We start from the raw sequence: 19,761 nt of genomic DNA, 5'->3' as shown, positions 1-19,761 counted from the left end.
AACAATGAACCCGTGAAATATAGATCAATCTGGAGGGCATTAAGCTGAGTGAAATTAGTCAGTCGCAAAAGGGCAAATATCGTATAAGACCTCTATTACAAGAACTCAAGAAAAAGGTTTAAACACAGAAGAAAACATTCTTTGATGGTTAGGAGGGTGGGGAGGGAGGGAGAGGGCTATTTACTAACTAGACAGTAGACAAGAATTATCTTAGGTGAAGGGAAGGACAACATACACTACAGGGGAAGTCAGCACAACTGCACTAAACCAAAGCTAAGAAGTCTCCTGAATACAGCCAAACACTTCGAAGGACAGAGTAGCAGGGGCAGGGGTCTGGGGACCATGGTTTCAGGGGACATATAGGTCAACTGGCATAATAAAGTGTATTAAGAAAATGTTCTGCATCCAACTTTGGTGAGTGGCGTCTGGAATCTTAAAAGCTAGCGAGCAGCCATCTAACATGCTTCAATTGGTCGCAACCCACACGGAGCAAAGGAGAATGAAGAACACCAAAGACACAAGGAAAGTATTAGCCCAAGAGACAGAAAGGGCCACATAAACCAGAGACTGCATCAGCCTGAGACCAGAAGAACTAGATGGAGCCCGGCTACCACCAATGACCGCCCTGACAGGGAACACAACAGAGAGTTCCTGACAGAGTGAGAGAAAAGTAGGTTGCAGAACTCAAATTCTAGTAAAAAGACCAGACTTAACGGTTTGACTGAGGCTGGAGGGACCCTGAAAGACATGGTCCCAGACGCTCTGTTAGCCCAAAGCTAAAACCATTCCCAAGGCCAACTCTTCAGACAAAGATTAGACTGGACTATGGGACATAAAATGATACTTGCGAAGAGTGTGCTTCTTAGCCCAAGTAGATACATAAGACTAAACGGGCAGCTCCTGTCCGGAGGCGAGACGAGAAGGCAGAGAGGGTCAGGAGCTGGTTGAATGGACACGGGAAATCCGGGGTGGAAAGGAGGAGTGTGCTGTCACAGTACAGGGAGACCAAGTAGGGTCACATAACAACATGTGTATAAATTTTCATATGAGAGACTAACTTGAATTGTCAACTTTCCCTTAAAGCACAATAAAAAAAAGTTAAGAAGAAGAAGAAGAAAATTTGAAATGACTGAAAATTAAAAGTTTACATAATGAGAAATTAAAACTTCCCTCAGTCATTCTACAGAACGAATGGGCAGCCAGCCCACTGACAGGGCAGTGGTCCCATAAGGAGCACCTTCGACTTCGCTTCCCTCCCCTCCTCTCCCCCGACAGATCTAAGACGCCCTCAGCAGGCAATGAGAGTAGCCAATCAGCATTTACAAGCCAGATGTACCTCTCACTCTAAGACCATACTTGGTTCTACAATTCTTGCTTGCCTCCAAAACTGCAAGTAAAAACAAACATCAATTCCCATTAGAAGTAACGTAAAAACTGCAGCATTTCTATCAATGTACAAGTCAATTCTTATCGAGCTAGTAATACAGATAATATTGGTACATAATTACTTACTGTACTTAACTGAAAATTGTCGTTCATAAAATGCAAAAATTCTCAAAGCAGCCAGGAACTTGGAAGGAAGTGCAACTTGGAGCTTGCTAATTTTCCAGTTATACCAAGGCTATACAAATAATACCACAGTGGAAATAATCCTAGAGCCATTTTCTCTCACATACACAAACACACACAATCACACACGCACACAAAGACTATGTCTTTTTTTTAAGCCAAAACACTATTTCCATATAAGTACCTGGGAGGTGCAATGGTTAACACATTTGCCTGCTAACTGAAAGGTTGGAGGGTCAAGTCTACCCAGAGGCACCTCAGAAGAAAAGCCTGGCAATCAATTTCCAAAAAATCAGCCACTGAAAATCCTACGGAGCACAGTTTTACTCTGACACACGCGGGTTTGCCCTGAGTCAGAACTGACTTGAGGGCGACTGGTTTACCTGGGATGTGAAAGCACGTTGGGCTCAAAATGACACAAAGAACCATGATGTTCATAGAAGCATTACTCACAACAGCCAAACAGTGAAAACCTCCCAAGTGTCCATCAACTGATGAATGGACAAACCAAATGTGGTATGAACATACAATGGAATGTTATCCAGCCGTAGAAAAGGAATGCAGTATTGACTCCTGCTACAACATGGGTAAACCTTGAAAACATTATGCCAAGTGGAGGAAGCCAGACACGAAAGGCCACATACTGTATAATTTCATTCCTATGAAATGTCCAGAATAGGCAAATTAATAGAGACAGAAAATAGATTAGTGGTTTCCTAGGGCTGGAGGGTTTGGGGGGGAAATGGGGACTAACTGCTACTTGGTACAGCATTTCATTTTGGAGGAACAAAAATGTCCTAAAATTGATTTTGGTAACAGCGGCACAACTCTGTGAATGTACCAAAAACCACAGGAACCGTGCGCTTTCAACGGGTGAACTGTGCGGTGCGCGAAGTGCATCTCAATAAACCTGCTACTGGAGCCCTGGTGGCGCACTGGTGAAGAGTCTGGCTGCTCACCAAAAGGTCGGCAGTTCAAATCCACCAGCCGCTCCTTGGAAACCCTACAGGGCGGCTCTACTCTGTCCTATACGATTGCTATGATTCAGAATCGACTCGACAGTAATGAGTTTTGTTTATTTTTTCTTAAAAACCTGTTATTAAAAAAAAAAAAAAAGTGGGACAACCTGCAGTTACAGCCACCAAGCACATTATGCCTGAACTTCCTCGTCTGTATGCCATCAAAAATCGTTAAGAAGAACAGGGAAGTATAAGCCAGTAAAAAGAAGGCCTGCCACATCAGGAGAATGAATGACTTACACAAATCCAAAACAAAACAACCTGACATTTTAGTTAACCTGAGTACCAGGTTACCAGGCAAATTCTGTTACCGTTTTTAAAATACGGAAACCACATTATATTAGAACCCAAAGGAGGTCTAGCAATCCCAAGGTCACTACTGATCTAAAGCATTAAGACCTTTCACTATAAGAACAATCTAATCCTAGAATCCCCCAATGGCTTCTCCACATGTCACTGGAGAATCTATGAATCTGCATCTGCCAAATTCAGCTCCCTCCCTCCCGGGCATTGCTGGTTTCACAGGATAATCTTAAAGCATCCACACGAGGTCAAAAAAAAAAAGCATGTTCATGATGAACTTCTTTACCAATGAGTGAATATTACACATCCTTAAATGTGCCCTTACTTAGGGAGCCCTACCTCATTTCATGGGAAGTTACAGAGAAGTGAACAATTCTTTGGCGGATCTTTCTCCACTGGAAGACACAACCACCCACTTCTGGAACTGCTGAATCTCTCACCTGATCTTGTTTCTGTGCATGTGATCTCATGGCCTACGACAAAAGGCCAATTTTCTAAATCAATGGTGCCAGATACACTATCACCTCACTTTCAGATTTAAAAAGTGTTAACTATAACAAGAAAAATTGAACACTAACACACTAATGAAATGTCAAAGTAGAATGACAATACAAGTAACACATTCACACATACCTCGAAACACACACACACCCCCCCCAACAAACCCATGAGGCAAAAATCTTACAACCACTAAACCAAGACAAAAAGAAAAGTAAGCTGATAAAACCCAATCTGCTTGGGGGGAGCAGGGGAGAGAGGTAACAATTTCATGCATTCTTGTCAACTACTCACAATCTTTCTGGCAATATATAATAGGAAACCCAGCAATCTTATTTTGAAGAACACAGATCAAGATATTAGACGAAAAGTAAACAACACCTTGTATGATTCTAGCACTTTATTTACAATAGAAAATAAAAAGCAACTTAGATGCCCAATAATAAGGGGGAACCCTTACATAAACCTTAGTGTATTCATACAGGAAAACATATTTATAAAAATTTTTTTAAAAAAGCTACCTGTACACCCAATGCTGTCGAGTCCATTCCGACTCATAGCGACCCTACAGGACAGAGGGGAACAGCCTCCTTACGGTTTCCAAGAAGCAGCTGGTGGATTCAAACTGCCGACCTTTTGGTTAGCAGCTGAGCCCTTAACCTTGCACCACCATGGCTCCATTACACGTACAGACCATGTAAACATGTGGAAAAGACTATGGAAAATGTAAACTGGAAGAAGGATTAAGACCTTTCATGTTGATAAAAATTACCAAAAAAAAAAAAGAATGCTTCAAAGAGGTTCTTTGAAATTTTTGGCATTTTTTAGTGTTATTTTATAGTCATATTGATGGAACGTACAATAAAAATTATTAAATATACAACCTAAAGTTTCTAACACCCATTACAAAAGGAAAGCAGCAAAGAAAATACAGAATTATCAAATTACATTTTCTCTTGACATTTCTTGTTTTGATACAATTATTCTGGTTATCATTCATCATCTTCACATCACTAACCTAATTCAGCATTTTTCAAAAACATATTTCCAAGTCAGCACTCAGCACACCAACACTGGGCAGCGTCTGCGTGGCCCACCCAAGATACTTCTCACAACTGTGACAACTAAAAAGGAAAAACTAATATGTGCTCTCCTACTTTGTGTTCCTCACTCAAATATTTACGAGTTCAATGAAGTTCACCACATTTTCTTGAGTCCCCTCCTCCTATCCCTTTTGAAGCACAGGCTGGCTAAAGGACAATATTACAGTATCCGTTAAACGCAGAAATATACACCCTGACCCCCACCCCAACAATCACAGCAAACGTGCTCAAGATGCCATGTACAACGTTTACTGTGGCACTGTGACAGGACAAACTGCAAACAACCTTTGTGTTCATCACAGGAAAATGGCTTTAAAACATTATGATACAGTCATACAGCTGAACTGCACACAGCACTTCAGCTGATGTGAAGAAATTTCCATGTGAAAAAAGCAAGTTGCAAAACAAAGTATATGCCATATCATCATTTACTGAAAACACTTAAAAAACAATGTATTTCCTTTGGTCCCTCTACCCGGAGGAAAAGGTCTGAAGGATCCACAGGACACTGGAACAATCACTGTCTCTGAGGAAGGAACAGAGACCAAGAAGGGTGCTCATATGAGATGCCTGCCTCTTCTGTGATGTTTAAGTTTTTACAAGGAGAATATACTCATGCCTTATTTATATAATTAAAATTTAACTCTAAGAAAAATCTCTGGAGCCTTCATTTGGCATCCTCGAATAAATTATATATCATTTATCTAATATTCCATTACGGGAATTCAAACCCATATGAATGAGGGAAGTTTGAATCCAGCTGATAAAGGGCATTCAAGGTCCACTGTCTTCACATTTAAATACACAAACACCGCCCCCCACCCCCACTCCCGTGCCTCTCCAGTAATATATATGCTCTCCCTTGCTTCAAAACAAACCCAGCACTTTAGTGCAAGACCAGATTGTTTAAAGGAAATCTTATATATAATTTCCAAGCCCTTAAAAACCATTTTTACTTTTAATCCAAAAACAACAGTGTTACAAGGCCAGAGCCAAACTTCACTTCATTAGAGCACTGTCTGTGGCCCACATAACTATCTGAAGGTGTTCAATACACTTGGTCTAGTTCTAATCGACAGAGGAAAATTGGGGGTGGGGGTCGGGGAGAAGCAAAGCTAATCCAGCCTTCAGCGTCAAGGTGGAGACGTCTCTACAGCAGTGGCGTCCGTGGTGTCTGAGCTCCCTGGGGGATTCCGATAATCACCCAGCATCAGGAACCCATGCTCTAGAAGATCCTTTGAGAAGTGGTTCTCAACGTGTCCACGTTTTTTTTAAAATACGATGTGAGTGCCACCACCCCCTACAGACCTATTAAATCAGAATCTCTGAGGGGTGGGTCCCAATCATCATTTATTTTTTTAAGTTCCCCAGATAACCTAGTGGGCAGACAGGATTGAGAACGCCGATTTCAAGTAACTGGTTTAGGAGTTATCCTTAAAGCCCATTAAACGGGATACCACTATCTGCATGGTTTTATTTGGTATCACAGGTTTAGGCTGGTAGGACCAGATCCTGGTGGTATACTAGGGTCTGTTCTAGACTAGGGCTAAGAAACCCTGGTTTCAGGCAAAGATAAAAAAGTCAGTAAGTAGCTATGGAACTTGGTAAAGTCATTTAACCTCTCTGAGGCTTAAGTTATCTGTAAAAAGAAAAGACTGGAGTATATAATACCTGAAGATTCTGAGCTCACACTCAGTAGTGATTCGATCATGTGGCTACATATGAGACAAGTGAGTACGCAGAGTGCTCCTTAAATAAATGTCTGGTATCTTCTGCAAGTATCTGATTCATTATATATACAGTTTTATGCTGACTCACATAAAAATCCTACCCCTTTAACAACAACAAAAATAAAATAAATAAATAAATAAAAAATCCTACCCCTCATGACACCGTACGGAATCCTAACTGAATATAATTATATTCTACCAGGTGAATCACAAATGAAAATTAGACTGGTCACCTAAGTCCCGAAATACAAACAAACATCTGGAATCAAAGCAAGTGTAAAGGTAACTCCTCAATCTTCTCCCTGCCGACACCACCTTAATTTGTGTTGCTGTGGTTGTTAGGTGCCATCAAGTCCATTCTGATTCACAGCAACCCCATGTGACAGAGTAAAACCGTCCCATAGAGTTTTCTAGGCTGTAATCTTTATGGGAAAGGGCCCTGGTGGTACAGTGGTTGGAATCCACCCGTTGCTCCATGGGAGAAAGATGCGGCAGTCCGCTTCCCTAAAGATTATAGCCTAGGAAACCCTATGGGGCAGTTCTGCTTTGTCCTATAGGGTTGCTATCAGTCAGAATCAACTCGACAGCAATGGGAGCAGATGGCCAGGTCTTTTCTCCTGCAGAGCCGCGGGGTGGCTTCAGACAACCAGCCCTTCAGTTTAGCAACCAAACAGTTAACCTCTGCGCCGCCAGGGCTCTCTCTAATTTCCTCTAACCATACGTTATTCCGAAGTCACACACAATAAAGATGAGAGTCTTATTACCATCAGCACTCCCTTAAACAAACAACAACAAAAAACCCACTACAAGCCTTGGGGAGGGAAAGATTGAGGAACAGCTACTTCAGAATAGAAAATTCTGTGGCTGTCCTATAAACCAGCTCTCAAAGACAGCTTTGCCTACTGACCTCCCCAGAAATGGCTCCTGCAAATACTGAAGGAAGCTGAAGCCACACTAAACCTAGAGACTGTTCAGCTTCTCTTCTTGGAGCCTTCCTTTACTGAGGCCACACTGCCTTTACTTTACACAGCTGCTACCACGCTTGCGACATAGTTTTTATATGTAAATAGTGGCTTTTTAAACAAATATTTGATTGCGGGACAGTATCACTTGACAGATTTACTTCCAGTAGAATCCTTCCAGTAAGGCTGTATGGGTTACATTAGAATGAGGACAGGAATCCTTTACCCTAAGGTCACGGAATATTAGCACAAGACGAAGAAATACAATCCAAGGCACCAAGTCCATCCCGGCTTTCTTCAGCTACTACAAACTGTAAGCAAAGGCCAGGTGTGCTGCCTGGGAAGGGCTCCTTGCCAGGCCTAGCCACCAACCAAAGGCCAAGTATAGTTCACTGCAGGGAAGAACTCACTTCCCTTTCCAAACACACGGCACCAGTGATCCCAAAGGCCACTTCAGCTTCCCGCAGCCTCTTGTTTCTCTTCGCTCAGGGATGTCTGCTCATTGACAGAGCCAGTTACAAGTTACATCCCCTTTCTCACTCAAAAACCTGGATTGTAAACACACCAAATGCCCTTCCATTCATAATCCTAATGATGCTAAAAAACAAAATCACTCACTGATCACTCCTAGAAGATGCTCATCAAGCATATTATTCTGTTTCCCATATAGGAACTGTACAGTCATGATAACCAAGTAGCTGAGGAGGGAAAGTTTCTCATTTTAGAAGTGTTCCAGCTAATAGCTAACAAAGGATCAAGACAAGCAGGACATCACAAGTTTACAATCCTAATAACAAATTGGTAAGTATAGGCAACAGTCCATTAATGGCTACTAATATCACAAAAAGACACTCAGACATTGTGTCTTCTGATAAAAATACACATCACCACCTATGAAGCATTCTCATCCCTCCTCATCAAAAAAAAAAAAAAATCTAAATAAGCCTACAGATCTAATTACAAACTTACAGAAAATACAAGGAGACAAAGGACTGTGTTAAACTGATACCACAGGAATCTGATCATTAAAATCCAGACAATAGCAAAGTCTATAGGAAAAACAATCTGGTTTCTTCAAGCAAATAAATAAAAACCCACTGCCATCAAGTTGATTCTGACTTACAGTGACCCTATAGGTCAGAGTAGAACTGCCCCATGGGGTTTCCAAGGCTGTAATCTTTATGGAAGCAGATTACCCGCATCTTTCTCCCACAGAGCGGCTGGTGGGTTTCAAACCTCTGACCTTCCGGTTAGCAGCCAAGTGCTTAACCCCTGCCCCACCAGGGCTCCTTCAAAAAATAAACAGGAGGGAAAAATAGATTGCAGAGAAATTTATAGAGTAAATGATTTAGAAGACATTCCAAACAATAGCAATATAAGAACCTCATTTAGATTCTGACTTCAACAAATTGTTAAAAAAAATAATTATGGGACAATTGGAGAAAAGTAACATTGGACACTTGATACTGTTAAGGTATTATTGGTAATTGAAGTATAATAATACTACTGTGATTACAGTTTTTTTAAACGTTCTCACCTAGACACATACAGAAACATTTATAGATGAAATGATGTGACACCAGGAATTTGTTTCCAATTAACATGGGGCTGGAGTGCACTGGGGTGGGACTGAAGTAAGTCTGGCCAAGAGCTGATAACTGCTGAAATTGTGTTGATGAGTCTGTGGAGGTCCATTATTCTATTCTCTCTACTTCCATATTATGTTTGTAATTTTCCATAATAAAAAAGGTTTTAAAAACTGAATTAGAGTACTTTCAGATCTCAAAATTCCTTTCAGAGAGGTCAACTATCACAATAGTTATTAAATTTAGTTCACCATCTATCTCAATCATGCTAAAACCAAACCATATCTGTTGCCGTTGAGTCAATTCCGACTCACAGCAACCCTACAGGACAGATTAGAACTGTCCCTTAGGGCTTCCAGGGGTCCTGGTGGTGCAGTGGTTAAGCGTTTGGCTGCTAACCAAAAGGTCAGCAGTTCGAATCCATCAGCTGCTCCCTGGAAACCCTGTGGGGCAGTTCTACTCTGTTCTGTAGGGTCGCTATGAGTCGGAATCAACTCGACGGCAACAGGTCAGTGGGTCACAGGGTTTCCAAGGAGCAACTGGTGGATTCGAACTGCCAACCTTTTGGTTAGCAGCTGTCTTAGTCATGTAGTGCTGCTATAACAGAAACACCACAAGAGGATGACTTCAACAAGCATAAGAGTTTATTCTCTCACAGTCTAGGAGGCTAGAAGTCCAAATTCATAGTGTCAGCTCCAGGGGAACACTTTGTCTGATGGCTCTGGAGGAAAAGTCGTTGTCATCAATCTTCCCCTGGTCTGAGAGCTTCTCCATGCAGGAACTGCAGGTCCAAAGGATGCACTCTGCTCCCAGCACTGCTTTCTTGGTGGTATGAGGGCCTCCTGTCTCTCTGCTCACTTACTTCTCTTTTATTCTCAAAAGAGATTGGCTTAAGACGATATCTAATGCTGTGGATCTCATTAACATAACTGTCGCTTATCTATCTCATTAACATCACAGTGACAGGATTTACAAAACATAGGGAAATCACATCAGGTGACAAAATGGTAGACAATCATACAATACTGAGAATCATGACCTAGCCAAGTTGACAGGTATTTTGGGGGGACACAATTCAATCCATGACAGCAGCCGGGACACCAGGGCTCCTCAATTATGCTAAATACTATATAGTCAATCTGTCTCTTTACAGCTTATAATTTTAAAACAATACAATCAGCTTTTCCTTTCTAACCTGTCAAAACTTAAATCTTTCAAAACCTAGTAGAAATCTCTACCCTTTGAAAAGTCTGTCCTTACCTCACTAGTCACAAGCAATCTTTCCACCTTAAGCATATCTACCCAATCAGATCATAACTTCCTAGAATGCCAGGAACATGTTTTACTGTCTCTACTTCCACAGAAAGCCAAGCATAGTGCTCTGCATGCAGCAGTTGGTTATCCAACCAAAAAATATGTGGATGAGTCTTGTCTGTTCAGAGGCCAGATGCAAAAACAAGTGATATAATACCAAAAGCAGAAAACATGTTTGAAAATTCCATAGGTCATGTTGGGTACCTTTGAGTGGACTCTGACTCTTCGCAACCTCGTGTGATAGAGTTGAAACGCCCCATAGGGTTTTCTAGGCTGTAATCTTTATGGAAGAAGATCACCAGGTCTTCCTACCACAGAGCTGCTGGGTTGAACCCAGCCACCACTTTTGGTTAGCTGTGCCACCGGGGCTCCTCTATAGATCATAACAGATGGATAAACTGCGGTAGATCCATACAATGGAATCCTACTCAGCGTTCAAAAGTAACAAGATACCGATACATACAACAATATGAATGAATGGCTGAAACATCATGCTAACAGAAGACCTCAGGCACAACAGACTTCGTATTACATACAATTCCATTTATATGAAATCCTAGAAAAGGCAAAAATGATTGCTTGGAGCCAGGGATGGAGGAAGAGGGCTAACTGTAATGGGGCATAAGGATAATCTGGGGGGTGATGGAAATGTTCTGCACCATCTTCCTGTCTCTTGATGGTAGTGGCAGCTATATAGCTGTAACATCTACCAAAAGTCATCTAACTGTACAGTTAAAATGAGTGAATCTTATTATACATAAAATGTAGTCTAGTAAGACTTTTAAAAATCATCGACAAAATCTATATACATATACACTCACATACATACACACAACAGAACAGACCAAAACTTAGTATAATTAAAGAGTTCTTACAAATTAGTAAAACACAAACATCTTCAAAAGAAAAATGGGCAGTGAAAACAAGCAACTGAAAAGGAAAACAGCCAATGAATGTGAAGATACATGTAAATTAAACCCATAAAATACTATTTTTCACTTATAAAATTGACAAAAGTGTTTTATTTTGTATTAGTTTTTGTTTTTAACTGTAATATTTAGCATTGGTGAGAATTTAGGGAAAACTGGGACTCTCATTCACTGCTGACTGCAAGGGTGAACTGGCCCAACCTTTCTACAGGGTAATTTGACAAAATCCTTAGAGTATACAAAAACCCTCCATATTAAAACTTTATTCTCAAGAAATAATCATGTGCCCAGACCATTCGATGGGTGAAGACTAGTTTTCTCAACAAATGGTGCTGGGACAACTGGGTATCCACATGAAAAAAATGAAGCTGGACTCCTACCTCACACCACACAGAAAAATGACTCAAAGTGGATCAAAGACCTAAATATAAGAGTTTAAACTATAAAACTTTAACAAGAAAAGGTGGGTGTAAATCTTCATGATCTTGGACTAGGCGACTGGTTTTTAGATGAGACACCTAAAGCACAAGGAACAAAAGAAAAAACACACAAATCGGACTTCATAAAAAATAAAAATAAAAAACCTTTCCTGCTTCAAAGGACACTATCAAGACAGTGAAAGAAAACCCAAAGAATGGGAGGAAATACTTGCAAATCACCTAGGTGATAAGTGTAGGTATTCAGAATAAACAAAGAACTCTTATAACCCAACAATAAAAAGACAAATAAATCAAATTCTAAATAGTCAAAGGATTTGAACAGACATTTCTCCAAAGATATACAAATGGCCAAATGACAATGAAAGATGCTCAACGTCATTAGTCTTTAAAAAAAAAAGTTGCCGCAGAGTCAGCCCCAATTCATGTCAACTCAACGTGTGTCAGAATAGAACTGGGCTAGGACCAATTTTTTGGAAGCAGATTGCCAGGCCTTTCTTCCGAGGCACCTCTGGGTGGACTCAAACCTCCAACCTTTTAGGTTAGCAACCTAGTGCATTAACAATTTGCACCAACCAGGGAGTCCTTACTAGTCATTAGAGAAATGCAAATCAAAACCGCAATGAGATAGCACCTCACACGCATTAACTAGGATGGCCATAATAAAAAAGACAGACAATAACAAGTGTTGACAAGGATGTGGAGAAACTGGAACCCTCATGCACTGCTGGTGGGAAGGTAAAATGGCGCAACCACAATGGAGAACGGTTTGGCAATTCTTCAAATGGATAAACACATTGTTACCATATGATACAGTAATTCCACTTCTAGGTATATACCCAAGAGAATTGAAAACAGATGTTCAAACAAAATCTTGTACATAACGTTCACAGCAGCATTATTCGTAATAGCCAAAAAGTGAAAACAATCCCAATGTTCATCAACTGAAGAATGGATAAACAAAATATGGCAGTATCCATACAATGGATTATTCAGCCATAAGAAGAAACGCTACAACATACATGAACCTTGAGAACACGGTGCTAAGTGAGAGAAGTGAGATGCAAGGCCACGTATTGTGCGATTTCATCTACATGAAATGTCCGGAACAGGCAAATAAACAGAGACAGAAAGTAGATTAGCGGCTGCAAGGGGCTGCGGTGGGGGCGGGGGGAGGTGAGTGACTGCTAACGGGTAGAGGGTTTCTTTTTACGGTGATGAAACTATTCTAGAATTAGACAGCTGTGATGCTTGCACAACCTGTGAATATACTAAAACCACTGAACTGTACATTTTTAAAGGGTGAATTTTATGGTATATGAATTATATCTCAATGAAAATAACTGAGAAAAAGAAAATAATCTTGGCTGAGGCAAAGGCTATGCTAAAAGCAAGTCTTTGATACAGAAACAAAAGACTGAGAACAAAGGTAATGGCCAACAACGGAGGGCTGGTGAAATAAACTAAGGTACATTCAACCAATGAAGTACTACGGACACACACAGTAGGTACAGCGCTTTGTTAAAGGCCATGGCTGTAGAAATATATCTGATATGAATATATACTTGTAACATTAAACAATTTCTTAAAAAAATGAGTCAAAAAAGTATATCCACAATATTCGGATGCCCAAAGAAGAAAAAAATAATCTTAGGATAAAAACAAGTTCTTTAAACTGGAAAAATAATTTAAAAGTATACTCACAGGAGCCCATACTGATAAAAAGAAATTATGCATGAACACGTTAAAAATACGTACACAAACGTTAACAGCAGTTATATCCTGGTTTTGGTATCATAGGCATTATTTTTTTCTTCCTTTGGTTTAGCTATATTTTCTGGGTTTTTTTTTTTTTGACAATTAGCATTTATTAATAACACTGTAAAATATACATAGATTTTTAAAACTAACATGTATTCTTAAGGAAGAGTGGGGTGAGCACTGCATTACAAACAAGAAAATCAAGGGTGAATAACTAGGTTATTAAAACTTCCTGTGAATCTACAATCATTTCAAAGTAAAAAAGTTAAGTACAATTAGACGCGGCCACGTAGGAGAAGGTTAACATGATAGTAGATGCCTAAGGGCTTAGCACAACACTGGGAACATGGTAATAAAGGCTACCATTTTATTGAGCACTTTTATTAAGTCAACTAATTTGAAAATACATGTTTCTGCATAAAATATACACAACTATTTCAGCAGAAAGCATGACCTGAGCTAGAATTTCTGAGTTTAGTTTCCAGATACAACGTGTCTCCCGCGTCCATGGCAAGATTTTTTCAGATTTAAAGTTGTTCAAGTGAATAAGGAGCCAGGGCACAACATCAACAGCGCCAAATTCAGTTTTTTCAAAAACCTTTAATCCAAATTTCTACATGGCCCAAAGCCACATGGAAATATACAACAGTCTCTTACATCATTAAGTAACTTAATCAGACGGAAACACAGTCGTGCGTCACTGAATGTCCACGATACGTCCTGTGAGACAGAATGTTACGGGATTCGGCTGTGGTGCAGACGCGAGAGTGGATGCTGCCGCCTATGAGCTGAAGCACACACTGTTACACGGTAAATTTTTATTTCTAAGTAGGGAAAGTTCACGCTAAAATAACGATAGAAAGTACAGTACGGTACGTACATAAGCCAGTAACAGAGGCGTTTATTACGACTATCAGGACGTCTTGTTATAGGTTACATGCGTACTGTAACATTATACGCCTGGCAACGCAATCGTTTCCTATACAAGAGACATGAGATACATGTGCTGCTGCAGGCAACTGCCGCATTTGCTGCATCCGGACCACGGACGGACATGTATGCAGCTGGACCTTGCCCCAACGGACACTATATGGCACATGACTGTAAACCTATCACCTGCTGTTTGGTTCCAAATTAATGAAAAGTCTAGATCAAGACCATCCTCAACTTCAGCAGATATTCTCTTACGAAAAAATAATTCTATGTAATCTCAAACATGGTAAAATGAATTTGAAGCCTTTATGGTGTTCTGCAGCAGTTACGTCGCTAGAAAATATTCTGAGGGGTGGAAAGAACATTCTACTTGCTGTCCTCTGAATTCCTCGAGCAGGTTCTGAGCTGTCCAGCCAGCTCTGCAGAGAGAGCAGAGACAGGAGTCTCAGACCAGCTGCTGGGAACCGGACCCTAATTCTTCCAAAGTGAACCTCTTAGACCTCTAGCCCCTTCAGGACTACTCTATACTTACATGTGTGTGAGAGAGTAATACAGCTCTCTAATGTTGTAGGTGTGATCCTGAAATAGTTTCCTCCACTAAACGTTACTCAAATCGATTCAAATGAACCAAAAAAACCAAACCCGTTGCCGTCTAGTGACCCTCCAGGACAGAGTAGAACTGCCATATAGGGTTTCCGAGGATCAGCTGGTAGATTCGCGCTGCCGACCTTTTGGTTAGCAGCCAAGCTCTTAACCACTGCGCCACCAGGGCTCCGATTCAACTGAAGAGGGAATGAAAAGCTGTGTGAAATCAATCACGCAACAGCTTACTTTTCTACAGAAAACGTGACCTCCATTTTTGCCCACTTCGGCAGGTATGAGAATACCCAGCCATTGTCGGGGTGTCTACACCATTCCTGGAAAAGACAGGTTGCCTGAGAACCAACAAATGAGACAACCATCTGACCAGGTCCCCTATCAGCAGGGGAGCACTGAGCTCTCTCTTCCCGTGGACCTTCTGACTCCTAACACCAGGATTCCTGGTAGCAGTCCCATGGAAGAAGTTAAGATGTAAGGGCATCTAACCTACCAGGACCAGAATTTTTCTATCAAACATCCCCTTCCTGCTTAGACTTCTCTAGTGTCTGTCTCCCCTCCTTCCTCTCCTGCAATGCACTAAACCTTAAGTGTGAACACAGGGTGGACTCTAAACAGCTCTACTCACTTACTGTCTCGTTTTGCTTTGCAACAGCTAACACAGTGATGGGGGCTGAAGAAGATGCCGCAAACGAAATGCCAGTGCTTCTGACGGTGACAACATCCACCAGTCACAGAGTTTGCGTAAAAGACAGAAGTTGTGCCATGAAAGTAACTTTGCTGAACAGAGTATGGGATCTCAGGAGACTCTCAAATATGAATCACACTGTCAGCGTAGAGTCTACACTGTAGATAACCTAACGTCTTCTTAAAAGGACTTTTTAGTACGCAAATGCAGAATATTCAATAACCCAGAAGTCTGAGTTCGCTGAAGAATTACTGTGAGCTACATCTGCAAATGCACAAAAATTAAACTTAGAGGAATAAGACCTCTCAGTTCTTTTATACTTAACCTGTGAAAGCTCGACTGCTTTGTATCCCAGCTGTAAAACCAGTCATGGATCCTACTGTGTAGAAATAAGCAGAAATAAGCCAGAATGCCAGCGCCAAAGAAACGCATCAGCATCTCAGCTTTAACCGTGCTATAATGAAAAACGTGCACGAGGGGACAGGGCATAAGGAAAGACGTTGCCTTCTCTGGTAAAGAGCAGATCTCGGCCCTCAAACTTCAACTCCCCTCTAGACATTTCCCACCTAAGCCTCACCTTATCTTCTGCCCCAAAACAGCAGTCTCTCTAGCCTTTATTTTCAAAGGTAACACCAACATTTCTCCAGTCACTCACGCACAAAGCTGTAGTATGATCACTAAACCCATGAAGGAAGTCAAAACTGCTCTTCGTCCTCGCCGTGTAATACCCCTCATATTCACTCTTCCTTCCCATCTCCATTCCTACATTCTTGTTCAAGAAATTATTGCTTAAACCTGAGTTTCCCACTAAGGTTTTCTTGGCATCCCACAGCCAAATTCACAGTCCAAAACATTATCTTGGACAAGTCACCCAAACTCTTGAAAAAATATTTATGAATCTGGCAATGGGGCCAACACAGACTTATCCTTATGGGCTCAGACAAGCACCTTCCCACAAGTTTCTGGACACCAGGGCTCAGGATCAAGGTTCCCTGTGTTTGCCACTTTTTGTCATCCTTTCCTTTCCCGTGGTGATCATCAAATCCTTGAAAAGAAAATGGCGTCTGACTCGTTTTCACAGACAACCAGAGGAAGCTGGGCAGGCTGCAATCTACACCATAGCCAGCCCTGGAGGCGAATGAATCCAAAAAAATAGAGTAAGCGGGCACAACTTAGAAAAAAGAAGAATGAACCAACTCCCTGGGCCTATGGGTACATGAGGAAGAAGGCTGAGATGTTGAGCCCAACAAAAAACCAAACTCATTGCCATCGAGTCGATTCCGACTCATAGCGACCCTATAGGGCAGAGGAGAACTGCCCCATGGAGTTTCCAAAGAGCACCTGGTGGATTCGAACTGCCAACCTTTTGGTGAGCAGCCATAGCTCTTAACCACTATGCCACCAGGGTTTCCATGGTGAGCCCAGGGGAGCTGAACTTCGAAAGAGGACTTGTGAAGACTTCAGAATGAAATCCAAATGTCTTACCCTACATTAATTTCCACCTAGTAAGTAAGAGGAAGCATATATATAAAAGGAAAATTAAGCATAAGCTAGCTATACCAAGCACATAAAGCCAAGTGCCTCAAGAGTTCAGAGGAAGAACCACAAAATTAAGAACTCAGGCAGCAGAAGTCAGGATTTTTAACTCAATCTTGAATGAATGTTCAGAGCATTCAGGGAATAAGTCAACGATCCATTTGGCTGAAACAGAGAACACCAAGAGATAAGGCAGATGCAAGAGAGTGTATGTAGATTATTGTCTTTGGGTCTCATTCACTTTTCATGTGCTTTTGCCTTGTCTCCCTACCTAGACTGTCAGTTCAGAGGCCAGGGACCACTGTAATTTGTTAACCTATTACTTAAGTGTCAGTCCTAAGAGCTCAGAAAAGGTTGGTAACAATTTTCCTGTATTTAATTTCAGAACAGCCTGTAGCACTGATGTATTTTGAATTCAGATTTTTTTAAATATCAGTACTGAAAATGGGAAGACTTCCTGGAATGTTAAGAAATTAGAATCCATAAATTAAAACAAGAATTTTCAAGCACCCAGACACTCTTAAAAAAAAAAACACTCTAAGAACAATACATTTTTCAAAACTGGAAGGTCCTCAGAATTGAATATTTTTTTAAAATTTTGAACTGCTGGGATCATCTAGAGGGGGAGGCAAAAGAATGGAAAGTCAGATGGAGTGACAAGCAGTTTTAAAACGGGTTTACAATCAGTTTTTAAACAGTAATCCCTTTGGGAAACGAAAATTCCTCTCCTTAACCCTCTTGAGGGCAATATAACATTTGAATCAAGAACACGTACACTTTGCTTCTACACAGATTGAAATGTGAACCTTTCACTCTTACAGTGCCCTCTACGTTAAACAGCAAGTAGCAGAGAGGGCAATTTCTAACCTATCCAAACAAGAGGCAGCCGGCATTCTGGACGTAGATCGTGTATTTTCTAGACTCATAAGCAAAGAGGGTTCAGTAAGACGCAATCACGGAAATTCAAGATTTTAGGTGACAAGGTTTACTTAACTGGAGCTTGTTCCTGTGAAATGAAACTACCAGAACCCCTCGTTATCAATTTGCTTGTCAGTAAATTTGACTTAGAAATGCTAACAGGATGGAACCACAAGCCTTTTATTAAACCGTGATGACCATGGAGAGCGCCCTTGAAGTTTAGCAACAGAGGATTCAACCCTATAGGGTTCCCCTCTGGAAAGTGAGGGCAGGTCTGACACATACCCCAGCACCAGTCCTAAAATGCTCAACTGCATTTCCCATAAAAGGTGGGAGTTGTGACACTAGCCGATTGCAGACTCCAGCCCACTAGAAGCAGATGGAACCCACTACCTCATTTTACCCAAACCTTTAAAAAGGTCCACAGAAATGTCTCTCCTTGCCAAAGCAAGGCAGATCTGAATGGGTGAATATAAGAAGGAAAAGCTTCACACGGGATTACTAACAGTGATTTCATTTGCCTACTATAGCCTCAATGCAAAACAGGATCTGAAAAAATGAAAAGCAATTTGAAAGTCCCATTCTCCATGTTCAAGCTAAACACACCCCTCCCCCCCCCCATAAAAAACCATGATCCAAAAGCTTTATTTTACAAAAGAAACTCTCTTAACACAGAGATGCTTCCAGAAGGGGAATCTAGCTGGAAACATTCCCTGCTTATGTACATAATGCACTAGACGTCAGGTAAGATTCCATTTTGTAAGAGCTGAACTTTAAACAGAAAGTCGCTAGTGGTGCAACATTCACTTATTAGCATAAAGTTACCCCTAGAATGAAAAGCGTTGGCTGTCCCTGCCAAGATGACAACTTTACAGTGAGAAGCTGGGGCCGTGGACCATGAACTTCTGGAAAGTTCTATCAGGGCCTCGGAAGCCTGAGCTTGCCACTTCTACCAGCCTAAACTTAGCTGCCATCCCATTCTTCCTTCCGTATAGACAGGGCATCCCTAACGCAGAAAATTAATTTAAAAAAGAAAAGATGAGCCAAAGGGTCAACAGCAGGCAATGCCTTGCAGGGCTGACATGATTCCCGTTTGGGATTGGGGGAAGGGGAGGAACATTCTGGATGTTTCTATTCTTGGCAAGGGACGCTCCTCCAGATCCTGTACATCAGAAGACACTAAAACACAAATGTTCTCAAAGAAAGAAACGATGTGCCTGTGTTAAGCGATCTCATCCTGGGGTGTGATGATGGGGAGGACGGCTGGATGGCTGGCGGGGAGACGGGAAAGGTGTGTTTGACTAAGGGAGAGAGGAGGAAAGTGTGGACGGATAAGGGGGATCAGGGAAGGTATGGATGGTTAAGAGGAAGGGGGAAGGTGTGGATGACTAAGGGAGGTGGGGGAGGGTGTGGATGGCTCAGGGGAGTGGGGAAGATATGGATGGCTAAGGAGGGCGGGGGAAGGGGTGGTCGGCTGGGGGGTGCGGGGATGGCCATCAGCCCCCCCCCCCCGTGGAGCGGCAACCAAGGCAGGCCATAGGGCGCGCCCTCCCCAGTCTCCTCCCTAACCCCCCTTTCTGTGGGCGTGTGCCCGGCGGCGCGTGTGCAGGGGCCAGGCCACAGGCCGCAAGGCCACCACCACTCACCCCACGACTCCCTGGTTGTAGTTCCTCCGCTTCCACGGGGTACCGCTGTACACGCCCCCGCTGCCGTCCGCCCGGCCTGCCCCCGTGGCCCGTGCTCCGCTGGGCTGCAGCAGGCTGTAGTTGAGTCCGTAGGTGCTGGCCTTGTTGTCGCGCTTCCTCTTGTTGCTGCTGCCCGAGGCCGGGTCGGCGGGCTCCGCGCTGGGGGCAGCGGCCGAGGCGTGGGGGGACGGGG

At 42.0% G+C, this 19,761-nt stretch overlaps 1 protein-coding gene across 1 annotated transcript in view; it reads right to left on the bottom strand.

The window, feature by feature from the left end:
- LOC101352695 (non-canonical poly(A) RNA polymerase PAPD5) overlaps window positions 1-19,755 on the bottom strand; it is a 61,315-nt gene extending 41,560 nt beyond the window's left edge. The window contains exon 1 of the mRNA XM_004371642.1: window positions 19,530-19,755. The gene's annotated coding sequence lies outside the window, so the exon portion shown is untranslated. The remainder of the gene's footprint in view (window positions 1-19,529) is intronic.
- Between the last annotated feature and the right edge of the window lie 6 nt (window positions 19,756-19,761).

Source organism: Trichechus manatus, unplaced genomic scaffold, assembly GCF_000243295.1.
Source record: "Trichechus manatus latirostris isolate Lorelei unplaced genomic scaffold, TriManLat1.0 scaffold00014, whole genome shotgun sequence".
NCBI classification, from domain to species: Eukaryota; Metazoa; Chordata; class Mammalia; order Sirenia; family Trichechidae; genus Trichechus; species Trichechus manatus.
Note: the sequence above shows the minus strand (reverse complement) of the source record. Positions and strands in the feature narration are given on the sequence as shown.